The sequence below is a fragment of the Trichoplusia ni genome, chromosome 25 (genome assembly GCF_003590095.1).
Source record: "Trichoplusia ni isolate ovarian cell line Hi5 chromosome 25, tn1, whole genome shotgun sequence".
Taxonomy (NCBI): domain Eukaryota; kingdom Metazoa; phylum Arthropoda; class Insecta; order Lepidoptera; family Noctuidae; genus Trichoplusia; species Trichoplusia ni.
Genome location: NC_039502.1, coordinates 942,812 through 953,621, shown reverse-complemented (window position 1 = coordinate 953,621; position 10,810 = coordinate 942,812). Strand labels below are relative to the sequence as shown.

The following is a 10,810-nucleotide window of genomic DNA, read 5'->3' as shown; positions in this document are numbered from 1 at the left end:
AAATTATTCCAGTTGTATCTTGCGTAAATATCTAGCGTTATTTGCCTCGTGCCTAGATTTTAGCTGTTGATTTATCACGGTTGATTTAGAAACAAAACATGAGTCAAATCGTTTAAAAACACGTTGTTTAACATTTTTCCAGAAAATAACGAGTTTTCAACAGTCGAATCGATTAAACAATTTTAATCGAATTACGCAAGAAACGTATAAAATAATTTGAAATTTATTGTGATTCTTTAGCGTTCCCAATTAATTTGTTCTTTACAGCGAAGCCTTAAAATCAATGTAGTTGCGTGGACCAGCAATCCGAAACTAATTGCTTGTGACGTAAAACGTAAAATAGGGAAACGAAATAATAAAAAACGATAAACAAATATTTGCTGAACTTTCTAGACAGTTCTTTGCATGACTTTCTTAACTTACCCTATTAGCAAAAGGCTCATTAATTTTAATATAAGGAATTAAAATTCAAGGAATCCGCGAGCTTTATTATAAACTTGTACAGTTACATATATCGCGAAACCTACTCTCAACTTGCAAATACAACAAAAACCAATTTATTATATTTTTTGACATTTTTTAGCTTTCGTTTACCTACCTGTGTATTCTCAACTTGCTAATAGGTTAAAAACTAGTTTATTTTACATATGCAGATATACATACTGCAGTATCCAGGAATTGAATTTTGCCGTCAAATAGTTAGGTGTTGTAGAAGTCTAGATATGTAGTTTTTCTGTGCAGTAAATACCTTATTAGTAAGATCAGTTAGCCACTTGTTACATTTCTATCGCTCTGAAGTTTAGCAGACGCCACCTACACGGGTGCTAATTGATTTGTGTGCTGTTTTAATATTGAGTCAAATGATTCATTTAATGAGAATCGTATTTTAAACAAGCCTTTTGGTGGCTGGACTTGTTATCTATACATTTTCCAAGAAGGAGTTCTCTATCATGATTCTGTAGTTTTCTTGAGTTTCTAAACGTCATTTATGCCTGTAGAAACAATTTTAAATGATGAATGGATTCTAGAATTAGTATTTTTCGCCTTAGATTATGTTTGATATTTTTTTTTAAGTATACCTATGTTATGTTAGATGCCTCTTCTGGGCGAAGCCTCCATTTCTCTTTCCAAAATTCGCTATCTTTCGCAATATCTGGACACAATTAATTTAGTTAACTCAATAAACTGACTTAATTAAATGGGACATATTTTAATGAGCTCTAAAATTTTCGTATTACTTTTTTTATAACCGTTAGTTGGAATATGAATCGATTGCTGATTAGTCACAAAGTAATTACTTACTCTGTGGTATTGAAATCACTTCTGTTTGATCAATCACTTAGCGAGACGGATGTCGCCAGCTCTTAGCGGACATACAACTATTTCTGTTTAGATACCGATTCTTGTTAAAACTAAAACAATTTTGTATGAGTAATATATGCGAGTAGGTTCTACCGGGTTTGCGGTAGCTACCTACCTTCTTCAAACATGAAAAAAAAACCTATATTTTACATTTCCTTAGTTATACTGAAAGCAACTGTTAGAATCAATAATTAAATGCAAATTCCATCATTTCAGCTTTCGTTTTTAGAAACGTGATTTTAAAAATCAATTTTTGCTTGGATTTCTTAAACAAAGTTACTTACTAAATGCATTGATATTCCAAGACTTTTTAATACATAGTTTTCTTTCATGGACCCTATTCTTTATGATGATAAAATATTGAACACAGACAATCTCGCCAGCTCCAATTAACTCAAATCACACAGTATGAAAGGTTACAGTAAATTGTCATCGGACATATTCTTAACATCAAATGTCAAATGAATTGCAACTCGTTGACATTCGAGTTGATGTCTAGGAGTGAGAATGGAATGACATTAAGTTACAATTAAATTCGTACATTATGTACATTCTTTACGAACATATATTTGAATGCCTATCTCCATTTTCTTTTAACATATCACTTTAGATAAGTATATGTATGTACAATATATGCTGAACACAAGAAATGGGTAAGGAATTAAGATACATTTCTGATTATAAATAGTCTGGGCAAAGGTATAAAAGCAGTCTAAGTCTAAATACCAGGAAGATGGCTCTCTTAAAAAATGTTAAGACGCACGCGCCGTAAAAAACAAGGTGCATTTAAGAGAATGATTCAAACATAAAAAGAAGAAAAGTCATCGTATCTTTTTCCATATTTTTTGTAATGTTTTAAGGTGCTAATTCAGTTCACCATGACTTGCCAAGAAATTATGAGTTTTTCCCCATTGACTCAGACATTAATTGGTCCTATTTCTAGCTAAAACTACACAATGGAAACTGCGAATACCGGAGGCGTGTATATTTAATAATCTAAATACAGCCTTTGGCCATTAATCAAGTCCTAGAAAATGATAATGGCTATAGATGTCGGAAAACCATTTGTTTTCCTACCGACTGTAGGTTATGGAAAACACGAGACACGCCTATGTTGTTTCAAAACACGTTTTTTATGTCATTAACTTAAACATATTTATATGTGCACTAATCGTTGTACTAATGTACAGGAGTAGTTCATGAGCTTAAAAGAAACGGCAATTAATGGAAATACGAATATGCTTATTCATACTTTGTTTAATTATTCATTAGTTAATTATTATTTATTCATTGACTTTGTTTAAAATAGATAAATAATAATAGTTGCAATCAATACTTTACTCCATCTTTATGTCGTTGATCAAGAATCAACTGCTAATAAAATATATAAGTAGGTATATTAATCTCCTGTCATCAATTTCTGAAGACCTCCCAAAAAGAGCCAAGCCAAGTCAAGAGCCTATTAAAAAAACCGTCTGTAACCAAGACAAATGACTGCGGCGTAGCACAAAAAATATAGTAAAAAATGAAATCGGACACATCCTGATCATTTAGTGGTACACGAGTAAGCAATATGAGTCATAATAGCTAATGCTATTGCCACTAGCTGATATTAAATATGTATGAATGATAAAGTGAATTAAAAAAAAGCGTCGCGACGCTCTGACGTCATTTCGTAGCAACTGGCGTAGCAGGAGTACAAAGTCGCTTAACAATAATATTATATAACCCTTTTCTTTACGTTCTTTAAAAAGTCTCTTTCAAGAGTCCCCTCAGAATTTTCGGAAGTTTCGCAGTCGGTCGTCCTCGTATTTTTTTCTCATATTTATATACCCTAAGCTACCCTGTGATTGTATGTCAAGAATCGTGATAGTTAAGGCAATTGCATTAGCAGTTGATACAGTCATAAATTGGATAAGTTACCAGTTGTGTTCTACAAATTTGGTTTTATTTAGTCTATTTGTTTAGAACGTTTAGTGTTGCGAGTCTGTTTCGAAACTTACCAGTTTCTCTATAAACTTATCAAAAAGTGGCCAGAAATCTATATAATTATCGAGATAGAGATCTCTGGCACGAAGTGTGGGCTCGTAAGTATTTAAATCAAAGTTTTATTACATAATTTCACTTGTCGATCTATGTATGTACAAATTTCTTGGATTTCAAGCCGAGCGGTATTGTGTCAGTACGCGGATAGAAAGTTCTCGAGTTTCAAACTTTACGTCAAAAGACCGTTGACGCACTTACAGATTAACGACGAAGGTTAACGCTTAACACTATTACGTAATGTTGTCATATTTTAACAGTTTTTCATCACATAGTTAATCTTAGTTAATCTAAATTTCTATAAAATTCGACGTCAGTTTACATTTTAAACAGAGCTAGTAAATCAGGTACTTTTTCTGCTAGATTTTCCTATACCATGATAAAAATGCGACATAGATTTTCCAAGTAACATTGTGTGTTAAAGAGTCATGGTTCCTATAAACCTTGATTGATTAATTCAACAAGTTATAAATTATCCTATACATATGTCAAGATTTTTCATGGAATTTCTTAATTATAGTTTATCGCGGTATCTTCAAACGTCAGTCTGGTGCGTCACGTAGGCCAGATTATACTATATCCCATAGATTAGTTTAATATATGAGTCAGTTCCTGGTATCTCTATTTCACCATAAAAATATGTATGGAATATTGTCAACCGGCTTAAATGCATTTTAATGTGCATTGTACTGTATCGCAAGAGAATCTGGTGAAGAAGTCAATGCCTGACGATGAGACTAACTGCAGATGTCATTTAAAAAGGCATGTTTTTTTTTTAATTTGGCTGTCACTTAATTTCTGCTTCATTCGGATACATATGACACTGATATTTCGTTTAAACGGCGACGCAAAATGAGTAGAGAATGGAGTTTTGATTTATTGCGTCCCTATTGAATTATTGAATAATGTTAGTTAATCCAAACATAATGGTTTAATTGAAGTTTAATTACTGCTCTTAGCGTTGCCTTTTTTCAGACTCATGCAGAGTACTTGGTAACACATTCATACCGCCAAATATAACGTCTGTATCATGACGGCTTCATATCATGTCATGGCGGGATGTTTGATGTCTGACTAGTCGCGTCGTTATGCCAGTGACATAATTATGTCAACATCTGTCTGTCAAATTAATTTTATCGGTGGATCTAGCCGTCTGCCCGTCTGTTGCCTGACAGTTAGCCGGTCAAGTTACGACTAACTATTCTAACACAATTTTATTGTGCACAATTGATAAGAAGATATTTTAAAAACCAGTGTAAGGAAAGATAGATTTAAAACTAAAACGATTATGATATTATTTTCTACTTAGTTATGTAGCTTAAGATTATTTTTATGACATTAATAAAATGTTAATTTGTCGCCAGGTAAATTGACCACTTGCGCATTTTAAACAATCGTTGCTGGACTTCTAACCATTATTTTCTGGGCTATACCAATAAAAATTAACCAGTAACTTTGGTTATGAACACATTTAAGATTTTTTCTTGCATAACACAACGGACTTGACATCTTCACCTCCTTTGACTCTTATTAATTCAAGTGCTCAGTTCAATACTCTATGTAATAATATTTTAATATCAACGTTTTTTTGCGAACCCTCAAATAATATTTCAATGTCAGGCTGTATGTTATTTTTTGTTGTCAATCAGTCGCAATAGACTGTCTATGGTAACATTTTTATTTAAATATAATGTTACCAACATTACGGGATCATGTACGGGACTTTCTGAAATATTGTATTTGAATTTAGCTAAGAAGTTTGCGCAGACGTGTTAATTGTAATCGTTTTACTTTTTTTGCTACTCAAACACATGTTTGGTGAGTGGCGTCTATGGTTAGATTGTTAGTTCAAACTTAAATAATACCGTTTAACGAGTTATGGAACGAAGTGTTTTTTTTATTTATTTTTTAGTAGCTGTTTTTTAATTAGAAGGAAAACCCTTATTGACCGAACACTTCTTCAGTTTTTATAGTCATACATAAAACTCGAGTATATCTGTTGCGGTCACGCTTGTTATTCTAGTATTTGACGTTAAACAAATAGCCTTACCGCTACGTTTGCACTGACAACTATTGATTTTCAAAAAAACTTTTTCAAACGCTGTATATAACATTAAGGAACGAAGCTACTTGTTAGAGTGACGATTTTCCTTAGTTATTAGCAATATTGTTATTATCAGTAACAGTTGTCAAATCAAAAGTAAAAATGCTAACAACCAATCATAGTTTTTAATTTAAAATTTGACAAAACAATTCTATTTTTTTTCCTGAACGGCCTATTACAATGTGTAGAAAAAGCAACGTCAACATTCAACCCAATCATCACAATTTTGTGGCAACACTGGGCATGTTTTTTTTTTTTTTCTCAGCGTGTCTACGGACAGTTTGCAAGGTTGAAGGCCGTCCACTTCCGTTTGTTATGGTCTAGTGGCGCCAACTTTTTGTTAATTTATAATAAATTGAAAATCGATTTGTTATTGCCATTTAAATAATTTATTTGTCTTACACTTGAGTTATAGCACACTTTACTTAAGTGTTTTTAATTATGCAATGTTTTGATTATTAAAGGTTATTTTTAATTTATCTCATGACCTTTTTGTTCATTTAATTTTAGACACTTATTTAACCCGAAACTATAGTTGAAGATTTTCGTAGGTAAATCCTATATTAATGCAGTAGGTGGTCATGTAACAGACATAAAAGCAGATTTTTAACTGTGGCAGCTGTTTCGTGTGTATTTACGTAACTTAACAATGTATTCTAAAAACGTTTTACTTTCCTTATAAAGCTACAGTTGTGCTCAGTACACACAACGCTGTGTTAGACTTTTAACTTCACGACCGCATTCTTTTGGTCAACAGCATCATACCAGATGCACTTGATACATTGCTCTGTCCTTTTAAGTAAAAAACCCCACTCACTAAAAATTATTGCAGGAAAATATATTTTGTAATGTTATATACCTAGATCGTCAATCAATAATCAAGAAACATAAAAAAATATGATACACGAAATGAAACCGTTTGTATTTTTTCCTGTTTCGTAGTTTCATAGAGATCATTAAGCGAAATCAATTCGCGCGTCTATATTTTCAGACCACAATAAAAGTACTAAACTCAAGTATGAAACACTTCATTTTAATGATCATACAGCTACATATTTCAGTGCCCTTATAAAACGGGTCAATTAAAACCAGCAATGAACACCAATCAACGAATAACTCATTAAAAAATCTCTCGCGCCTAAACCAGACAGCATGTCGACGCGCCTATTATCTCCCGAACAATGCAATTGTTTCCTTATCACAGTTACTTTTAAGTGTTAAATTCTTTGACAGCTATCTAGTACACCAGGTTGTCAGATGGTACATTGTATGTAATCTATATTTGGTTTTGGAACGCGGAGCATTCCATTCATAACGCATACAAAGAGGAAAGTATTTACAACACTTTGAACCTTCTTGAACATTTAGGGTTACGCGTGGTTTTGGTGGCGTTTAAATTTCGCACGATGTTTTAATTATGAGCTGCTAAAAAGGTAAAACAATCTTTTTTCCACCTACTCATAATGTATTTTGCAATGCATTTTGTTCGACTCTACTTCCAAAGGAACACTAAAAAGCTAAAAATTGAACTTGATTAGCAAATCGAGTTGTTTGGTTTTTAATTAGTCTGCCTAATAAACGCTCTCGATAAAAGTATTCAATATAAATTTATGCCCAATGTCTTTGAAAGGATGACTTGGATGGCTCCAAAGATTTAAAGCTTATTTCTCTCATAATTTCTAAACGTACAACCGCACTGCACTTATCTTAGCATATTTAGCAATAAACAATAAATTAACGATAATTCAAACAGCATACATTGGTTCAAACCGCCGCCGCGGTCCCAGACGATGACGCAGCCCTTGCAGCGATTTAAGAAAAACAAAACTTGCAAAAAGATCACTGTTAACTCTTCTTTGAATGATCATCATGGATAGACAACCTTTTCTTCAGCTATCAAACTAATTAAACTTCGAATTTCAGCCTTAACCCCACACAAATAGAGTCCACGTTATCTTTCTTGAGTGTAAAGATTTCTTGGTTAGAAGCGCCGCATGTTTGCCTGACAGTGGGCATGATTGAAAGGTTTGAGTAATGAAGTCGTAAATGAAACAGGTTTTAATTTTCAGGGAATCTGAATTGTAGGTAAGGGAACGTATAATTCCCGTGATGGGACTTGTTATCTTTATTGATAGCGAGAAACTGAGACAATTATTGAAGTTAATGGATGTTATAATTTATATGATGCTGATGTTTTCATTGCAGGACATTAGGAAACTACGTTGTTAGTCATACAAGTTAATGAAAATCAAGAAGTTTTGTGACATAAATGATTAGTTCTTTCAAAGTTTGATGACATAAACGCTATAAGGATGAGATGGCTGTGTCGCGATAGCTTGTTACTAGAAACTCCTATTGAATCTGAAATGAAATAGTCTTGTCTAGCCATCCTGAAAACCCGCATAACATAAGAAAATATGAACTGTTATGGATACGAAATCCATTGCGGATAAGGGGTTTAGAAACCTAACAAGAAGAGATTACTATGCCTACCAATCTTTCTTTAATTACTTTCTAAGTCAGATCTCTTTGTCAATCCTATAATTATCTCCGACAATTAAACTAACCAGAGGTTAAGCACCTGTGGTTATTTTGACATCAATCAAATTGGCACCGCGCCGCAACACATGTTCCAATCAAACGAATTCGAAGCATGGGTAGGCGATCGATTTACATTGTAGTACATACAGTATGGATAATCGATATTGAATGCGATCTTAATCGATTTGATGGTTTATTTATTTTCTTTTGTTTATAGATTTAAATTTAATTGAATTATTTTCGTCATAGCAAGTTTTTCTCGAATGATTTTTTTTTCTTAATTTGATTTAATTTCACACTACGTTTTGTTTTTTTCTTTGTATGATTGCTATAATTGATTGTTCACACAACCGTTTTAAATTAGTAAATATATGATACAAACAATATACCTACTTACTAGGTGTTATTTTAGTTTTGAAGAGGAATAATTTAATACAAAATGAACCCAGACTAAGACATGTATCTGAATAATAGATTACTTGTAAACTGTTGTAGTGAGAGCATGTCAGGTTAATCGTCTCAACCTTTGAAGTGTCATAATATATTTCCCTATCAGTATTGAAAATATTTTCTAAATCATTAAGATAGGGAAAAACAGTAGACTTTTTTTCGAACCTTGATGTTCCTTCGCATGCAATTGTTATGTTTACATAAATTTTAAGCAAGACCAATTAGGAATTTCTTAGTTCATAATAAAAATATATACCATACAAATCCAGCTCTTAAATTTATTATATTCATTTTACATCGGGCAACAAAAACAAAATTAAAAACACAAATATTGTCTATTGCCACTTTTTTTAAATCGTTCCTTATGTCTATTTCTTACATTATAAATAATGATCTGTATATTAATGTAATGTTTAAACAAATTACTCGAAGATCGTGAAACCTTCATAAAACAAAATCTAAAGCTAGGACAATCTATTGGACGCAAGGTAAACCACTCAGCTATATGCTGTGCTAGTGTTTTCAACTTATGCGGAATAGTAAAACGCAATAGTCAATCATTTTTTCGTCAACTATGATTTCAATGTCATAGGTACATTCATTACATTCTACTCGAAGAATGTTTGTATCTTTTGAGAAATAAATATTTATGTACTTATGTTCTAGATTTCTAGATATACACCTATTTTGTTGTGTTGTAATTTCCCTTTCTTCATGACAAAGTGAACAGCATTCCATCCTTCTTGCAACGTTGTTGTTGTTTGTGATACTGTCCACAAATAAATGAAAAACCTGTATAGCTCTATAAAAAAAAACAAAACACCTGCGTACTGCATCTCCAAAATTTTCTTTCACAACGCGTCATTTTTTACGTTCGAAATGTAATTGGTCATTCAACTTCATTCACAGAATGTTATGTTGGTATCACTGGTATGAGTATGATGCAACGTGTTCCGAAGTCAAGTCATCGGCTGTAGCCGCCAATTTCGTAACTATTAAGGTCACTATCACACTGATGTAAGTCTGTTTGACGGTTGCATTGGTTACCAGCCGGTGCCGGTGGCGGTATTGTAGTAGAGAGGATGAATGGTTTGAGAAACAAGTGCAGGTTATGTTTTTCTTTTAAATTTCGTTGGATGATGACTTTTAGTTCGTATGTTAAGTTCAGTTAATTGATCGTCATTTTACACTACAGGAGTATCGAATAATTTAACAAAATAATTTACGTTAAAGTATGATAGCAAATGTTTCAGTGTTGACGATTCAGGTAACGATAAAATGGAAATATCTTATTGAAATGAACAAAATCCACATCGCAATTTCTAATAGCCATTAAAACCTACTGAAATTGAAATCTCTGTCATTAATAAATAGCACGTCTACTAGCAAGCAAGTTTTCCAAAATAAATCACTTTTTATCTTCATTCATACACTTCTGAAGATGTGCCAGATACAATTCATCTCATTTTCATAATGTGTAAACGTGTTTCCCAACTCGTTAACTATTTCGAAGCGGAGTGTATTGCTTGCAAATATTCTACGCATGTTTATATTATGACGTACGGACTCTTGCGCAAAGAACCGAGTTAGCAGAATAGAACTTGCACAGATTCAGAAATTACGTATTCTGTGGAAAAATCCGAGAAATTTTCATCTAAGTTTAAAATTTTGTAATTTTTGTGTAAAATGTATTAAAAATATTTATTTATTCATTTATTGCACATTTTTTAAATTACGAAATATTATCAGAATTTTTGTATATTTCCGCATGCAAATTCTTCATGAAATTGACAGCGTGTTTTTGCTACCCATACGTAGTCGGTACTAGTTGTTAGTATATTTGATGTTCCAGACAGAAATGCCGATACATGTAGCTCAGCTTTTACGTAATTATTTATTTATTGACTTGACAACGTCTTACAAAAATATTTTCAATAGGTGTAGCCGTTATACAGACGTTAGTTAAATTTCAAAAGCCTTAATTTATCCACTAGCATATCGATACTGCAGTATTTGAATTTTCATATTGCGTGAATTTGCACAGATGGCCATTTTGCTCATAAAATATGTGCATTGTCGAGCGCATGCTAAAAGCTAGGGTACAAAGGAAATCTTAATTTCCTATGATATTCGTAGACACGTAAACATCGCATTTCTCAAAAGCCATTAGATATAAACCTTTTAATAATTACTAGAAATTGAGAAATTCTTCTATAGACAAATGACAATTGTAGCATAGGGAAATAAATAATAGCAATAATTACTTATATTAGGCTACTTTTAGGACATTTTTTCTAACCTCTGTTTGCG

At 32.5% G+C, this 10,810-nt stretch overlaps 1 protein-coding gene across 5 annotated transcripts in view; it reads left to right on the top strand.

The window, feature by feature from the left end:
- Positions 1-10,810, top strand: part of LOC113505354 (CHH-like protein) — a 68,975-nt gene that overhangs the window by 8,837 nt on the left and 49,328 nt on the right. For 2 of the 5 annotated variants that reach the window (XM_026888007.1, XM_026888000.1), the window contains exon 1: positions 8,918-8,988. The exons of the other annotated variants lie outside the window; for them this stretch is intronic. The gene's annotated coding sequence lies outside the window, so the exon portion shown is untranslated. Of the gene's footprint in view, positions 1-8,917; positions 8,989-10,810 lie in introns of those variants that run through there. 5 annotated transcript variants of the gene reach the window in all.